The sequence below is a fragment of the Saccostrea echinata genome, unplaced genomic scaffold (assembly GCF_033153115.1).
Source record: "Saccostrea echinata isolate AGI-Se365-2 ecotype Australia unplaced genomic scaffold, CSIRO_AGI_Sech_v1 ptg000054l, whole genome shotgun sequence".
NCBI lineage: Eukaryota > Metazoa > Mollusca > Bivalvia > Ostreida > Ostreidae > Saccostrea > Saccostrea echinata.
In genome coordinates, this window is record NW_026889803.1 from 22,438,183 (window position 1) to 22,457,452 (window position 19,270).

Below are 19,270 nucleotides of genomic sequence, written 5' to 3' on the forward strand. Positions count from 1 at the left end.
GCAAGTTTGGTCAATATAGGGTTTATAGATACATGGAAATGACATCTGCTCCAAGAACTTTAACCTGGTTACTCATACAGAAAATATAGGTCAGATTCAGCATCTGAAGCAAGTCCAGTAGTGTGCATCCTTAGATGTATCATCCATTCAAGTTTGGTCAATATAGGGCTTATAGTTACTTGGAAATGAGATCTGCTCCAAAAACCTTAACCTGGTCACTCATCCAGAAAATATAGGTCAGATCCAGCATCCGAAGCAAGTCCAGTAGTGTGCATCCTTAGATGTATCATCCATTCAAGTTTGGTCAATATAGGGCTTATAGTTACTTGGAAATGAGATCTGCTCCAAAAACTTTAACCTAGTCACTCTTCCAGAAAATGTAGAACAGATCCAGCATCCGAAGCAAGTTCAGTAGAGTGCATCCTTAGATGTATCATCCATGCAAGTTTGGTCATTATAGGGCTTATAGTTACTTGGAAATGAGACATGCTCCAAAAACTTTAACCTGCTCCAAAAACATTAACCTGGTCATTCTTTAGCTGAAATTGCAGCATCTGAAACCCTGACTGGTACAATAAAACACACTAGAAGCATCCTCCATGCATCTCTGACTAATATAGGCCATAGAAGTACTTGAAAAGAAAACTGCTCCAAAAACCTTAACCTGGGACGCCGACACCGAGGGTATTATATAAGCTCCCCCAACTTCGTTGAGGTGAGCTAAAAATGCATCGGTATTGGTATTCAACAATGGATCATGTATACTGACAATTGCAGTAAGACAGACTGAAATCTCTTTTGGAGGATTGAACAAACTTGAATCTACACTACCTGAGGATGTTAACCCTTTGTGTGCTGACTTGTTTTAAGTGAATGGTAGCCTCAGTACTGAGTTGTTTTGGAATATTGACAAAATTGTCGCACTGGCTTACTTGAATGCAAATATCTTAAAATTTTGACAACCAATTTGCATGAAATTTGGCAAATATGAAGCAAATATTGTGTTTTTTGAATTGATAAAGTTTTTTTCTAAAATTTCTTATATTTGATGTTGCCATGGTAACAAATTTTTCAAAAATACACAAAAACAATGATTCTTGAGTTTTTTTTTTTTAACTTATAATGTTCAGAAAAAAAATGTTGCTTTGATAAAAAATAAATCATTTGCTTCAAAAACTGAATCTTAAATTTAATATTAAATATAAATTACCGGGTAGTCAAGAATTCAATGTCATAAATATGTTGTGGAAAGTCATTGTATACTTATCTGAATAAGGAATATCTTTAAGTGAATACTGAATTACACATAATACGTTTTCAGTTTATATCCAAAAAGAGCATAATTATAAAATTCCAGTTAGCCTGTAAATCCAAATCCAGTGATCTTTTTTAGCAGTATTGGCAACCATATAAGAAAATTTGATTCCCAGTTAAGAAATATGCAGTCTTCGGGTCAGGAACTCTTGGTTCAAATTTGGTACACCGATAACGAAATTGTATCTTATAGCCCCAGTTATAGTCTATTATTCTTATACCTGTAAAAATCTTTCTTACTGTGCTTTTATAGAGGAGAATGCATTTCTCCAATATTGCTTGTAAAGTATTAGTTAACATTCATCACACCCCCCCCCCCCCCCCACTTAATACTCCCTACTCTTTAAGAAATGGGCATTTATTTTGGAAGTTTTATTCCTAGCTGGCAACAATGATTGCTAACATAAATTGCTAACACATCAACTAGAATATATGTTAAAGATATTTAAGCACCTTAAACAGTCATTTACAATATCTTCAACTTTATAAATATGCCGAAATAACTTTGTTGAGATCACTGATGAATATCTGATTCAGTTTTGATACATTTCAATGTTTTCAGTGCATTAATGCACTATCGATAAGTAATGTTTTATCACAATTATAAGCAAGAATTGAATGAGCTCCTATTTTTTTATTTTGACCTGTCCTTGAAGATCTATCTCCTTTTGTCTTGATTCAATAAAAAATTAATTTAAAAATAAATTTCTATTTGTTTAAACAAAATTCTATTTAAATATTATTCCTAATGATGAAATACATTTTTTCACCAGGGCATTTGTTTGTAATCTTAATAACTATTTAAATTTTCATATTTAAAAATTAGCTTATCTTTGGAGACCTCATTGTTGTGTCAATCTTTGTGGATCAATAACTGCTCAGGTATTTGTATTTTTTTGAAAATTTCTCTTGGAATTAAAAAAATATTCTCTTGAAAAAACCTAGTTTTTCTACTCTAAAATGCTTTAGACAAATGTGGCAGAGTATTCTTTATGAGACTGATATTTAGTGAAAGTGAATCATGGATGGAATATCTTAAAACAGGGATGTTGTAGAGATGATTGTTACATGCATGAATGAATGGCAAGGAAGTCAGATCCTTAGAGATTGAAGCACACTGTCAATGAGGGATGTAATGTAATTCTTGAGGGTTCATGGGCCCTATATACTTGTAAACTACAGGTCATATGATGTATTGATAGGTGAAAATAAACATTGAGTTTGAGAAATACAAATCCACCTGGCTTCATAGCATTTTAATGATGTACATGCAACAAAACTATTCACAAACTCCTCATTTAAAAGACTTTATATGATCTCCTTCCTATTCCTAAAAGTGATAATATATATAAACACTTAGTTTTGTCCGTTGACAACCTTATCCATGAAGCGTGGCCATGTGCAAAAAATGTCACCCTGGTAGTGGTAATTATCCTCTCACAACAGAGATGGTGGGGATATAGTAAAGTGCTTGTGTGGGGGTTGGGGGGGGGGGTGAATTAGTTTGTTCTTGTGTGCAAGGTTCTTTTCAAGGTAAAGAGGTACTTCCATAGACAAAGATGACAACTCGTCGATGGCTGTGTTGTTCTTAAGAAGAAGATTTTTAAAGATATTTCCTATATATGTTCTTTTGTAAAACTTTGAACCCCCACTATGGCCCCACCCTACTACTGGAGGATGCATTTTTTTCTATAACTTTGATCCCCCCTGGTGGCCCCACCCTACCCCATGGGGTTCATGATTTGTACAAACTTGAATCTACACTACCTCAGAGGATGATTCCATATCAATATGAGTAATTGTGGCTTTATTGTTTTTGAGAAACACAATTTCAAGATTTTTTCCTATATATTCCCATGTAAAACTTTGATCCCCCATTGTGGCCCCACCCTACCCCGGGGGGTCATGATTTGAACTAAGGATGATTCCATATAAATATGACTAATTGTGCCTTTGTTGTACTTGAGAAGATTTTTACTATAATTCCCATGTAAAACTCTGATCCCCCATTGTGGCCCCACATTACCCCTGGGGGTCATGATTTGTACAAATTTGAATCTACACTACCTGAGGATGATTCCATATCAATATGACTAATTGTGGCTTTGTTGTTCTTGAGAAGATTTTCAAAGATTTTTTTCTATATATTCCCATGTAAAACTTTGATCCCCCATTGTGGCTCCACCTTACCCCTGGGGGTCATGATTTCTACAAATTTTAATCTACACTACCTCAGGATGATTCCATATCAATATGACAAATTGTGGCATTGCTATTTTTGAGGAAAACTATTTCAAGATTTTTCCTATATATTCCTATGTAAAACTTTGATCCCCAGTTGTGACCCCACCCTACTCCAAGGGGTCATGATTTGAACAAACTTGAATCTACACTACCTGAGGATGGTTCCATATCAATATGACTAATTGTGGCTTTGTTGTTCTTGAGAAGAAGATTTTTCAAGATTTTTTTTCTATATATTCCCATGTAAAACTTTGATCCCCTATTGTGGCACCATCCTACCCCAGGGGGTCATGATTTTAACAATTAACTTGAATCTACACTATGTAATGAAGGTTTCACATAAGTTTCAACTTTTACAGCCCAGTGGTTCTTGAGAAGAAGATTTTTAAAAGATACCACCAAATTTTCATTAATTCTTAATTATCTCCCCTTGGAAGAGGGTTTGGCCCTTCATTTGAACAAACTTAGATCCCCTTTATCCAAGGATGCTTTGTGGCAAGTTTGGTTGAAATTGGCCCAGTGGTTCTGGAGAAGAAGTCGAAAATGTGAAAAGTTTACAGACGGACGACGGACAAAATGTGATCAAAAAAGCTCACTTGAGCCTTCGGCTCAGGTGAGCTAATAAAAAGCTGATCAATCTTAGGTTTATTTACACCTTTAATGAAGCTACAAAGCTGGCGACACATGCATTCATTGGAACACTCTATAGTCAGTAACTAATATTGAGATACATATATCCCATGATTTAGAACTTCTTGAAAAACTGATGATAAAATTTTTTAACTAATGCCTATTTAGCTCGATTCCTTTCCTTTAACAATTATGCTATGTTATGACCTTGGATCATAATCTAATGAAGTTACCGTCATTATGTTATCATATTTTTTTAAAATGATATCAAAAATTAAAAGTCTGTAGCAAGAAAACTAGAAAAATATAGATAGAAAATAAAAAAAATATATATATCCAGAGTATGCTACATGTGTCAGAGACAGATATCTTATTTTGGTGACAGCTAGGGCCAGTTATAAGTTTACGAAAAAGGAAGATCCGGTCTTTACAAGAACTGGAGTGTTCCAAGGAACACATGTGGTGTTCCAAGGAACACATGTGTCACCTGCTTTGTAGCTTCAAGATGTAAATAAATCTAAGAGTGGTCAATTATTTATTTGTTACTAGCATTAGAGTTTATGCATTTGTCTGCAAAGAAATTAAAATATCCACAGATAGTATATGACTGCGTTAGAATTTGACAATCAAAGAAAATATGGTTCCTAAACCCTCAAACAAACAATTGAATTGAAATTATAAGGAATAATAATTTATCATTTTATGGAAAAATATAGGGGTGATTCGAGTGTGCTCAAAATGAAATTCCCGAATTTAAATGGGGGTTCTCAAATGGGATGAAATGTGACATTGCTTTAAACACTGAGACATTATCATCCGAACACACCATAAACCTCCATATTTTGTTATTTGAGTATATATATGATATCCATTTGAAATTTGTTAATTGCATAATTATATGACTAATCATGGCTTTGCTGTTCTAAAGAAGAAGACTTTAGAATTTGCATAAAAATATTATCTATAGAGCCAGCAGGGAACTATAATTCTTTGATAAGATAAATTAAGATTTTAATTGTGGGTATCCATTAAGACAGCGCTGAGACTTTGATATCATCAGTTTTAATTGCACAAATAACAATGTGTGCCAAAAGCACAAGCCCGATTCCCAAACACTTTCAAAATTAGTCTAGTAAAAAATTCAGTCGGACTAGCAAATGAAGATTGGCACTAGCCCGATCAGACTACTAGAATTTTCAGTGGTATTTGTTTATTTCTTTTTCAGTATTTTAAACAAGAGTCCCACAGGCCTTATAGGTCACCTGAGTGTCATGCAACAACTTCGCCACAATTAAATTGGATTCATGTTTTAAACCAGAGGCCATGAAATTCACAATTTCAAAAGAGGCACACTTGCTCATCATAATTTAATATTTAGTAAGCTTACTTAATACCCAGAAAGAGAGCAGAGGATTATCAAAGAATTAATGCATTTTCACTATGTAATCATTAGAGCCCTGCCCTAACAGCAGAACCATGACCCAGGGGCCATAAAATTCACAATTTTGGAAGAGGCATCCTTACATATCATAACTATACTCTTAGTTCATCAGCTTAATACCCAGGAGAAAAGAAGACTTTCAAAGAATTATTGCATTTTTACTATGTAATCATTAGAGCCCTGCCATAAAACCAGAACCCCTGACCAGGGGCCATGAAATTCACAATATAAAAATAGGCACCCTTACTCATAACTATGCATTCAGTTTATTTGCCCTGGATCAGAGAAGATTTTTAAAAGAAATAATGCATTTTCACTATATATTCAACAGAACCCTGCCCTAACACCAGAACCCCAGACCCTGGGGCCATGAAATTCACAATTTTGGAAGAAGTACCTTTATCATCATAACTATGTATTTATTTGGTTTTCATAATATCCCAGAGCACAGAAGAAGCTTTTTAAAATAATAATGCATTATCACTATATCTTCAACAGAGCCCCAACCTAACACCAGAACCCCTGACCCTGGGGCCATGAAATTCATAATTTTGGAAGAGGCACTCTTTCTCATCATAACTATGTACTTAGTTCATCAGCTTAATACCCAGGAGCAGAGGAGAAGATTTTTGAATAATTAATGCATTTTCACTATATAATCATTAAAGCCCCCACCCAACACCAGAACCCCTGACCCAGGGGCCATGAAATTAACAATTTTAGAGGAGACACCTTTCCTCATCATAACTATGCATATTGTTTGTTTCCTTAATACCTAAGAGCAGAGGAGAAGATTTTTTAAGAATAATGCATTTTCACTACATATTCAACAGAGCCCCACCCTTGCACCAGAACCCCTGACCCTGGGGCCATAAATTTCACAATTTAGGTAGAGGGCTCAATGCTTATTACATTTATGCCAACAGTTTGCCTGCTTGATGTCCAGGAGTAAAGAAGAAGATTTTTAAAGATTGCATAAATTTTGATGGTTTTAGCCCCGCCCCTCAGGCCCCAGGGGGGCAGGGCCATGAATTTCCCTTCACATATAGATGCTATATGCCAAATTTGGTTGAAATTGCTTCCGTGGTTCCAGAGAGGAAGCTGAAAATGTTCAAATGTTAACGCACGACGGACGACGCACACCTACAGACAAAGACAGCAATAAGTCACCTGAGTAAACTCAAGTGACCTAAAAATTGTCAAAAACATTTTTGTCTGAAACATAAATTAGTTATCTTGATTGAATAATTACGACTTTCTCAGTGATTTTATTATAATCTCTCCAATCTTTTTTTGGTTATTTATAATTTGTTGTTTCCTGTTGCCATGTTTGCATAAAGCTTAAAAAAAGGAAAGAAAAAGTTGAAATGGAGACTGTCACTGACATCCCAAAATGCTTTGAATTACAATAAAACTTGAAAGTTTGAAATGCATGGATAGATGGAAGGACAGTAAGCCAGGACTCAGTTACAAACATATTGTGATGTATCATATATAATGTTTATAAGTACATCAGACTGCATCCATGTGCAAAACAAAACTAGATGCTGTCATGAGACAGTAATACCCGCACTAAGATATTCGCTTCTAAATCCACACTCCTTAATATTGGGCTTACCAAGGAACTTTTTTCAGTAATTGGGTAGGTAAAAACCTGTTTGAAATGCCACACCCAATCAATTTTGTCACACCCCCTCCCCCCCCCCCCCCCCCCACACACACAATTTGCCTGTTTTTGGAAATAGGCCTAGATAGCAAAGTTATGTAAAAACATCATTGGTAATGATAATTTAAAATTTCTTCTTTTACTTTACATGTATGTGTACACCTTTTTCGGCTTGCATCACCTTACTAGTATTAGTTTGAAATGCCACACCCAATCAATTTTGTCAACCCCCTCCCCCCCCCCTCCCCCCCCCCCCCCCACACACACACACACACAATTTGCCTGTTTTGGAAATAGGCCTAGATAGCAAAGTTATGTTAAAACATCGTTTGTAATGATAATTTAAAATTTGTTCTTTTACTTTACATGTATGTGTACACCTTTTTCTGAAAATTTCTACATCACATTGGGCTTGCGTCACCTTACTAGTACTAGTTTTACCATTATCATTTTTTGCACATGGTGCACACATCATTTATACATGTATATCAGTAGGAATTGATTCATTTTGCGTTTTAATTGGATTATATTTCATGAAGTTGACGGGACCTATGACAGTCGGTAAGTACAAGTTTAAGTATAGATTGGGGTAACATAAACTGAAATGCAATTGGTTAGGTTAAAGTTTAACAAGAGGCCCATGGGCCACATTGCTCACCTGAGTACACTGGCTAGGAAAAAAAGCAAAAATCAGTTCAGTATTGAAAAGTTAACAGGGGAGAGAGGGGAAGGGGGGGGGGGGGAGAGGGATGGGGGATTTTAAACTACCTGACAATGCTTTCATATCAATATAACAAATAACTTTGCTGTTCTTGAGCAGAAGATTTTTTCCCATATATTCATTTGTAAAAATTTGATCCCCCATTGTGGCTCCACCCTACCCCCGGGGGCGCTCATTTGAACAAATTTCATTTTATACTACCCAACGATGCATCCATATCAATTTGACCAATCATGGCTTTGCTGTTCTTAAGAAGAAGATTTTTAAAGATATTTTCCTATATATTTCTATGTAAAACTTTGATCCCCCATTGTGGCCTCACCCTGCCCCTGGGGGTCATGATTTGAACAAACTTGAATCTATACTACATGATGATGCTTTCATATAAATATGACCAATCATGGCTTTGCTGTTCTTAAGAAGAAGATTTTTAAAAGTTTTTCCTATATATTTCTATGTAAAACTTTGATCCCCCATTGTGGCCTCACCCTACCCCTGGGGGTCATGATTTGAACAAACTTGAATCTACACTACCTGAGGATGCTTCCATATAAATATGACCAATCATGGCTTTGCTGTTCTTAAGAAAAAGATTTTTAAAGATATTTTCCTATATATTTCTATGTAAAACTTTGATCCCCCATTGTGGCCTCACCCTACCCCCGGGGGTCATGATTTGAACAAACTTGAATCTACACTACCTGAGGATGTTTTCGCTTAAGTTTTATCTTTCCTGGCCCAGTGGTTCTTGAGAAGAAGATTTTTAAATGATGCCATTATTTTTTCACTAGTTCCTAATTATCTCCCCTTGAAAGAGGGCGTGGCCCTTCATTTGAACAAACTTGAATCCCCTTCACCCAAGGATACTTTGTAACAAGTTTGGTTGAATTTGGCCCAGTGGTTCTTGAGAAGAAGATGAAAATGTGAAAAGTTTACAACAACAACAACGCCAACGACAACAGACAACGGACAAATTTTGATCAGAAAAGCTCACTTGAGCCTTTGGCTCAGGTGAGCTAAAAAGGATCAAAGATCATCAGATGCCACAATAGACAAATTTCACATTCTGAAGAGTTATCTCCCATTGTCGACATTACATTCATTTTTTAGTCCTTTGTAAGTTACAGGCGCAGTTCCAGGAATTTTTTCCGGGTGGGGTGGGGGGCACTGGTCCATACCTCAGTCAAAAAAAGATTCCAACCCAGAATTTCCTGAGAAGCAAAAAATAAAAACAATGATGGTGGGGTCCATGTTTTTTTTTTGAGGGGGGGGGGGGGGATCCAAAGTCATTTTTTATTTGCTTCAGTGTATACTTTAAATAACTCTGCAAATTCCAAGGGGGGGGAAGGAGGGGACCGATCTCCTTGCCACTCCCTGTCACTGAATGACAAATGATCATGTGACTCAAAAATAGTAGAAAACTTTTCCATTTGACTATACATACTTTTGCATGTTTCTTGTGTTATTATCTTAAGTACATCTAATGGTATAAAGTAGGGATGTCAATCTTGTCAATAATTCATATTCGAATATTCAATGAAAGTATTCGAATATATTCGAATATTTGATAAAATAAATAAAATCTGGTTTATTTTAAATATGCATGATCCTACTCTCATGAAAGGTTTAGCGTAGGTATTCTTATATTGGAAGTAGACCGGTCCTTCGGATGAGACAGTATAAACCGAGGTCCCGTGTCACAGTAAGTGCTGGCATGAAAAAGATCCCTCACTGCTCAATGGCCTTGAGTGCCGAGTATAGGTCAAAATTTGTAGCCCTCCACCGGCAAGTGGTGGCATCTCCACATGAGTGAAAAATTCTCGAGAGGGACGTTAAACAACAAACAATCAATCAATATATTGGAAGTAAATTGTGTGAAGGCTTTTGTAAGTGTACAATGAGGAATTCCATTTGATATTTGTCAATGTTTGAAATAAATAATTGATTTAAATGTAGAAAAACATGATTTTAACAAATTTAATAATTTAATAAATTTATAATAGCTCCAACTGAGGAACCAATCGTCTTACCAAAGGCAGGATAGTCGTATACTGTTTAGATTTCAATACATGTAATTAATTACAATTATCATGCAGTCTAATAAGAGATGTGATTATAATCTTTAATAAAATATTTTTAAAATAAAAACAAATATTTCCATAGACAATTTTCCTAGGTAATTAATTAATTTACCGATGAATATAAAATTCAGGATTATGTACAACCCGAGATAATCAAGTAATTTACACATTTATTCTGAAATTGAGCCCTTTACAATAATAATTACAGACTAATTCTATCAGACACTCATTCAATGATCAATTAAATTTATTTTGATAAGTATACTCTTCACGTCTTTTAGACATTCTAAGAAGGTTTTCATTTAATCAAAATTTATTAATCACAGTACTTCTTTTTACGAAATCTGTAAAACACTGAATATTTGAATCTTAAATTTATATTTGAATATCAACTCATCGAATGAATATTCGAATATTCAAATATTCATTGACATCCTTAGTATAAAGGTAATGAACCTCTGGAGGTCATCCCCACTCTCTTAACGAACTGGAAATGTTCACAATATGAACGCATCAAATTAAATAAAAGTGCATCAATGATAAAATTGCTTGACATCTCATTCATGAATTTGGGTCAACCCACCCTCCTAGAATTTAGGAATGAAAATCATTCAAAGAGATGCACCATTAAACTATATGTATATATTCACATTTTTTTTATGTCAAAACAAAGTATTTAAGCTTGCATACATGAACAAATAGGGGTCTGTGAAGAGGAAGGGGCGAGGGGAAGGAGTTATCTTATGTCTTTATTGTTGAAAACTCCTAAAATGAATGTTAACCTCAAATCTGACTTGTCTTCATTATATACAATATATATGTACATGTTTATTAGTCAACAGATATACTTCTGGTCATATCTCTAGTTCTCCCTTGAATCAGAAATGATGATATAAATATTTTAAGAATGATTAAGAGTTGAAAAGGTTGTGCATCTTAAAATTGATTAAGCTCTGTGGTTGAATGAGCTATACCAGTTTAGCTTTATTTTGCTACTCAAAACACCTTGATTAACTATTTATAATCATACTGAAATGTGTAGTTTTTTAACATGGATACAAGTCATACATTTTCAGCTTCTGAAAACAATACTTGAAAAAAAACCCCTGTTTTTCAAATACTGTAACTCTTTCCAAGTACTTGTGATCATAAGTTTTTAGCTCACTTGAGCTTTTCTGGTTTTCTGATCACATTTTGTCTGTCGTCCATCTGTCCGTCTGTAAACTTTCACATTTTTGACTTCATCTCTAGAACCACTGGGCCAATTCAACTCAACCAACCTTGCCACAACACATCCTCAGGTAAAGGGGATTCAAATTTGTTCAAATGAAGGGTCACACCCTCTTTCAAGGGGGAGATAATCAAGAATTAGTGAAAATTTAATGGTATCATTTAAAAACATACGTCTTAACAAGAACCACTGACTGGGCCCAAAAAGTTTAAACTTATATGAAACTTTCTTTACAATAACATAGACTTAGTGTAGATTCAAATTTGTTCAAATTATGACCCACTGGGGTAGGGTTGGGCCACATTTGGGGATCCAAAGATATACTTAGAAATATGCAGGAGATTTTTCCATCATAAATTTTCTTCTCAAGAACAGCAAGAGCATTATTGTCCCCCGTTTTCATGAAAGGCAGGGGACATTAAATCTCATTTTTCTGTCAGTCTGTCCCTCTGTCAGTCTGTTCATCTGTCAGTCTGTCCGTCTGTCACAAAAAATTTAACCTTGGTCATAAGTTTTGAATGATAATAGATAGGGCTTTCATATTTCACATGTCCCTTACAGAAATTTCTGATAAGTGACTTATAAGTGATTTATTCTTTTACTTATAAGTTGTTTATACTGGACTAATACTTCACTGATACATTTAACTTATAAGTGACTGATAAGTGACTCATTAGGATTTTATATGCAAATGAGGTGCTTGACCTATAAGTGACTTATAAGCCAAGTATTAGCCACTTTTGCTTTATGCAAGTATAGTCACTTATAAGTGACTTATAAGTCAAGTATTAGCCCTTCATACTTCATCAAGTATAAGTCACTTATAAGTGAAGTACAGCACTGCCTTTAAGATCTTAATATAGAACAGAACTTCCAATCATGCAAGGGTTGCATGATGATCAAAGTTTTTTTTTTAAATATACATACGCATCTGCACTTAAGATGAAATAATCAAGTTAACATTTTATGAAAAAAAAAATTCCCTCTCATATGACATTCTTTGATGATGCAAACTTTATATATTATTTCAGTTCACAAACAAAAATGCTGGACAAAAAGAAATCAATTAAGATTTATTTAATGACCTTGAGGCTTCTTCAAAATTATGAAATCTGAAAGCAACTGAGTCAATTGATTCAAAATTTCAGGCAAAGGAAGTTAAAATAAAAAAATGATGTAAATAGACCCTACTTGTTTACCTGATGTGAAGGCATACTCAAAATAAATTTGAAATCTCCAACAACATCCTTTCACAGAAACTAACTTAGTTTCAAATTCTTGTTGTTTATCTCTGCAGAGACAAAGTTTCTGATTGGTTAGCTTGAATACCCACAATGCATCTCAAGCGAAGTCTAGTATAATGTAAAAATTCTAAGTCCACACTTATTCTGGCTACTACCATACTGATCTTCACTTATAAGTGAAGTATAAGTGAAATATTCACTGATATGTGGCTAATCTTCACTTATAAGTGAAGTATTAATAAAATCTGTTCCTCACTTATACTTACTTTGACTTATAGTGCACTTATAAGTAAATTTCAAAACTTATAGGTGACTTCTATGTTTCTCATAAGTGAAGTATAAAACACTTATAATTTTCTTTTGGTTTTTTCTGTAAGGGGTACATTACCTATGACAATAACTTTCCAAATATACTGTACTATGATTTTTGGCCCCATGACCTTGACCATTTTTTACCTACTTTTCAAAAGTTTTTACATTATTTTAAATTGATCATTTTGAAAGAGAAAAAATAGGGCTTTCATATTATACTTGTATATTACCTGTGACAAGACCTCTCTAAATATATCATGACTTTTGACCCTGTGACCTTGACATTTGACCTACTTTTCAAAAATGTTATATTTCCTTATAACTTTTGATTGAGAAGAGATAGGACTTTCATATTTGACATGTACATTACCTGTAACAAGTTGTTTCTGAGCATGCTATGATTTTTTTTACCCTTGATCTTCATTTTTTACCTAATTTTCAAAAATTTTAACTTTGGTAATTACTTTTGAATGACATATGATAGGGCGTGCATATTTGACACAATATGCCATGAATAATGGCATCCTATCCACTAAGACACCGAAAGCAGGGGAGCACAATTCTTTAAATTTGCTTGTTAGTCATTTTGGAAACATCCTCATATAGTGTAGATTCAATTTTTTTTTTTTACAAATCATGACCTCCGAGGGTAGGGTCAGGCCACAATAAGGGATCAAAGTTTTATACAGAAATAAAAGGAAAAAAAATCTTCAAAATTCTTCTTTTCAAGAACAACAAGAGCATGATTAATATGGAAACATTCTCAAGAAGTGTAGGTTCAAGTTTGTACAAATCATGACCCCATGGGTTAGGGAGGGGCCATTTTTTTCCTGCCCTTATTTGCCATCCACATTGATATGTAAATTTTAAAACCAATTTACACATCCACAGGACAAAACCATCATCTTCCAAATGATCATGATTTAAGGCTAATGCATAAAATATATGGTAAGTTTTGGGAACCAGGGTGTTTAAACATGTTAAATATTTTTTAAAATATCTGACCCCTATTTGACCCCCAGGGTGAAAATAAAAATTCTGAAACCTTAATGCACATCTACAGGACACCACCAACCATCTCCCAAATGGCTTCTATGTAAAATGTAAGAGGAATTCTGGGAACCAGGGGCTTTTTGCATAAAAAACATCATTTTTCGACCCCCATTTACCCCCAGGGTGAAAATGAAAATTCCGAAACCTTACTTCACATGTACATGACACCACCAACCATCTCCCAAAAGATGATTAGGCTACTGTGTAAAATGTAAAAGGAGTTCAGGGAACCATGGACTTTTTGCATAAAAAATGTCATTTTTCGACCCCCATTTGACCCCCAGGGTGAAAATGAAAATTTCCGAAACCTTACTGCACATCTACATGACACCACCAACCATCTCCCAAAAGATGATTAGGCTACTGTGTAAAATGTAAGAGGAGTTTGAGAAAGAAAAGTGTGACAGATGGATGGATGGACAGATGGACGGACGGACATGAGTAACAACAATATACCCGAACTTTCTTTAGAAAGTGAGGGTATAAACAGGACTAGGTCATTTCAAGTTTTTTCTATATTTAGAGTCCGCGTGCGCTTTGGTTTTTGACACCCCAATGACCCCATATCAGAAAAAACAAGCAGAATCAGGAGTCTTGAAATGGATTATTCTGGTCAAAATCTTTTATTATAATAATTCTGTCAATTTCTCTAAACATTTGTCTTCAATATGTCATATTATGAATATTATAAGCATAATTTAAGACCTTGACTTTGCTGAAGGATATGATAATAAATTCATAAAATATAATCCTGTGAATGATGTCTTTTTATGACTATAAAGTCTGTTTTATTTTGTGAATAGCAGAGTTGGCAGAATGTGCCGGATTACCGGCGATCTAGATTTTATACATGTCCGTAAAAGTTGAAACCATGCAGGACATCGTGTCTGGAAATTTATTTCACCAGTGTGAAAATAAAATTAATTTCAGTGTTCAAATTATTTATTTTTTATTATTATTTTAATGAATCACAACAATACAAACATTAAATGAAAGATTAAATTCTCAATATAAGGATAGGTACATTAAACTTTAAACAATATAATTTTTTGGTTTTAAATTTTACATGGAAGATGCCCATTTCCAGTTGCGAGATTCTGAAAAACGCACACTTAGGAATGTCGAGTGTTAAATATGAAGAAAACTAGCATGGAGCAGTGTCATGCCCTTTTTTCCAACACCATGTCCTTCTTTCCTCGCCAAAAAATGTATAAACATGCCCGAAAGTGGCGATATTTACTAGCTGCTCTGTTTATTCGTGCATACTGATTTGCCCTTCTGTTTATTTAATGCACGCAAAAGTGTGAATTCAGGGCAGGAAATCACTTCTCGCTTCAGCAACCTGGTCAAGTAACATGCCTCAGGCTATTAGGGGATAGGAGATAACATGAGAAAGCATATGATCATTCGATTGCATTGATTACGCAAGGATTTATATAAGTCCAATATGAAAGATTGATATACTTGTAAATAGTTAAATAATTTAAATCAGGACCACATTTTTTATAACCGCAAAAGTAGAAAAAAAAGAAAAACATAGTTGATGAAGAAAAGATCAAGACATCTGATTTTATCTAAATAAAGCCAACTTACATTGTACCAAAACATGAATACATGTATTATATGAGAAACAATAAATTATGAAGTTAGTTTTTTTTTTTATTAAAGGGTTTTTATATGGCCTTCCAGTTAATTTTATTTTTTTTGATTAGTTTTTACTTGATCATGTTTTTAGATTATTTTCTGGACAAGCAAAAATGTGCCATTACTAGCCAGACTAAGCTAGTGCTGAAAAAAGTTTTTGGCGCACACTGAAATAATTAAAATTTGATAATTTAAAATATTTAAAACAATGTTCACTGAGGAAGTTCATATACGATAATCAATTATGAAAGAACATTTTGTACAGTTGTACACAATTAAACATAATTAAGGCAATGGTAGCATAGATTCAAATGAAATGTTTGAAAAATAAAATATCACTGTTGAAGTGCTTAATGTATTTAAGGAATACCTGTCTAATTTTTTGGTTTCATGATGTGATCAATTGATTGGCTTGCGTGATAATTTGCATAAATGCCGAAGGCGTTTATGCATAAAATTATCACACAAACCAATCGATTGATCATCATCACGAAACCAAAAAATCCGACAGTTATTCCTTATATTTACATGCTTTTGATTCTGCAAATTCACGTGCTACAAGCCCCGCTTCTGTCTCTATCTGTCCCGCCCCGCACGTAATTTTTTTTTTCACCACGCCTATCGATGGACCAGTAGATTTATGTAGAAATAAAGTATTTTTACTATTTGAAATTTTACCTCAGACAAAGACATTGGAAATGTAAATATTAATACATAAAGGTTATCACATCACAAACACTAAAGTACAATCATTTGTGGTACTTGAGATGCTTATTTTTGGCACTTGTGATTGAAAATTTGGGACACCTGTAAAATTGTATTTGGGGTACTTGTATTGTACTTAGGCATTGGTAAACATCTTTTGGGCGCTCATCCACGACGTGTTCTGGTTTTGGAGTGAAACGACAGTAACACGACTAATCATGACTTTGCTGTTCTTTAGAAGAAGTGTGGCATGCATCGTACCTGTGTATTTGAAAATTCATTAATAAAAACTGTAAATACTTTAAGAATCTTCTATGGATATTGTAAAGAATAAAATTTATTCATATTGGCATTAACACAATGAGAAAATTTTGTGTAGGAAGAGCAGTTTTCAATAATAAAAAATATAATCTGCCCACCCAACCCAATTTTTAAGCAAATTAGGATGAGAATCTAAATTTTAAATTTATGTGGTCTTACCCCACCCAATTTTTACTATTTCATAATTATCTCCCTTTGCAAGAGGGTATGGTCCTTAACTTGAACAAATTTGAATCCCGATACTGACTGTGCCAAGTTTGGTTGAAACTGGTCTTACTAGTGGTTCTGGAGAAGAAGATAAAAATATGAAAAATTTACAACAGATAAACTTTGATCAGAAAAGCTCACCTAAGCCTTCAGCTCAGGTGAGCTAAAAAAATTAAAAATAAAACAAGACACTAGACAGAATAAAAGATCTTGTACATGTTAAGACAGGGAAGTATACACATCCTTGGTTTCGAATGCCCTTACATTACATAAATGCATAACTTTATTATGTCATTCTTCTTTTTGCTCTTAAATCTGAAAATGTTTTCCACTATATCTAGATAACGGTAGATCTATGCACTTACCTTTTTAGTTTAAATAACAATATTTCTCTGTAAAGTCCCATATAATCTACATTTTATGCAGCCTTGTCCCTTTGATTCTTCATTCAGTGATAGTTCTATGTAAATAAATCATAATGTATCACACATCTTTGGATGCATTGTCAAAACATATGAAAATAAGATTTAAGGTAGGTTGCGGGTTTACTGCATAAAAATTCTTACGAGAAAACATATCCTGAAAATCTGATATAATGTTCCTTAGAATTTGCCGCATATTATCTGAAATTTTTATTAAATTTTCTGGTTTTAATGCTATATTACTGTAAACATGGTATAGTTTTCGGTGCTATTTTTACACTTTACTATAGAAATACATAGGAAAATAGCATTTTTAGAACAATTTAACCGAAAGAGTTTCTTTAGAAAAGGTCGGATAACTTTTTAAAGACAATGTTCTTTTTATATCAATCGCAAGCCAGTATATAGTCTGAAATCTCAAACATTTGTTCTTTCTTGGTTTTTTTTTTTCTTTATCAATTTTTCATCGGCAAAATGTAAAATACTTGCATTCAGCTTATACATAGACAGCTTAATTTTGTTATATAGAAAAAAAAATGTATTTGATACTTGTATTTCGTAATACATGTAGTATATTTTTATCTGTTTACGGCATCATAAAGGTCCGATATGCCAGGTGTTTGTATGAATTTATTTTAACATGTTTAATGCATTTCACTATGACAAATTAATTCCTTGCTAGCCTGCATATAGAGAACGATTTTATCATATTCAAATACAAAATAATTTTTAAGAAAAGAGGAAAATGCAAATGTAATTAAGTTTCATCCGTATTTTTTAGTGTTGAGGATTTATTTTATCCTAAAAAATAACAAATTTGGTGTTTTTTCGGCTGTGATGAGTAACCATGGCGACTATGCACCTTCCCTTCGTTGCAAATTACGTGCATACATAGAGCCTTTCAATTTTTCGGCTTAGCAATTTACGGTTACTTTCTTTTAGCATGCCATATCTTTAATTTAGCATTGACTCATTTTGATTGACCTTTAGAAGTTTAGTATCATTTACAATATATATTATTCCTTGCATTTTGCATCGCATTTATCATGTTTTATTAGTTTGTTCTTAAACATTACACATACATGTATAATCAGAGCAGAATTCAATATAATACTCTTGGTTCATACATTTACGAGGTTTACGGACAATAACATGTACTTTCTACGCTTCGTACGGACTAGATTCTATTGCTAAAGTAATTTTCAGAGAAATAAAAGGGAAGGAATGCAATGTCGCCTTTGTGACGTAACTGAAGTCATAATCAAATGTGCACAAAACAACAGCTCGAATCGTCGAAATTGTGTACCGAAATTGATGACAAAAGCAAACCCGCGACCTACCTTAAGACATCGTAGCTATTGGACACTTGACGCGAGCTTGATATCATACTATAGTCCGCGTTTCCTCTTACCGTGCAAACGATTATAAACACTTTAACTAATTACTATTAGATTTTAGAGAAACTGTGGATTAAATAAGTGTTATCAAAAACTTCATTTAAATTTTCTACATAACTGCAGACTTTCATTCTTAGAATGTTTCGGACAAAGATCTGTTAGAGTACCTTTCAGGTTTTTTGATGGTATATTCGTTGCTACAGCAAATATGAAATCGGCGGCCGGTAAAACTAGTACAACCGACTCCCGATTCCTGACTCTCGGATCGACCTTCAGGTAATTGAAGACCTACAAACGGTCCTATAAAAATGTGGAATGTAAATATTGAAGCTGATATGATTTTCAGATTAAGCATGTCTTATATTTACAATATATACAAGAAAAAGAAATATATGTAACAAATGAATGCGAACTATTTTTTACGAATATACAATCTCTCACGGGTAACACGAATCACCGGAATGCCCGGTAATCACCGAAATGCCCCTTAAAATCACCGAAATGCCCAATGAAATCACCAAAATGCCCCTTCATATGATTTTACATGATGTTTTACATAAAAAATAATGCTCATATTCCTCATTAATGCATAACTGCTCGTAAAATTAAATATTTTCATGCGTTGCATCTCGGTGCG

The 19,270-nt window shown here is 33.9% G+C and overlaps 1 protein-coding gene across 2 annotated transcripts in view; it reads right to left on the bottom strand.

Moving 5' to 3' along the window:
- The window catches only part of LOC133206083 (coiled-coil domain-containing protein 74A-like), a 214,685-nt gene extending 197,411 nt beyond the window's left edge, over window positions 1–17,274 (bottom strand). For both annotated transcript variants that reach the window (XM_061342014.1, XM_061342013.1), the window contains exon 1: window positions 17,180–17,274. The gene's annotated coding sequence lies outside the window, so the exon portion shown is untranslated. The remainder of the gene's footprint in view (window positions 1–17,179) is intronic.
- Between the last annotated feature and the right edge of the window lie 1,996 nt (window positions 17,275–19,270).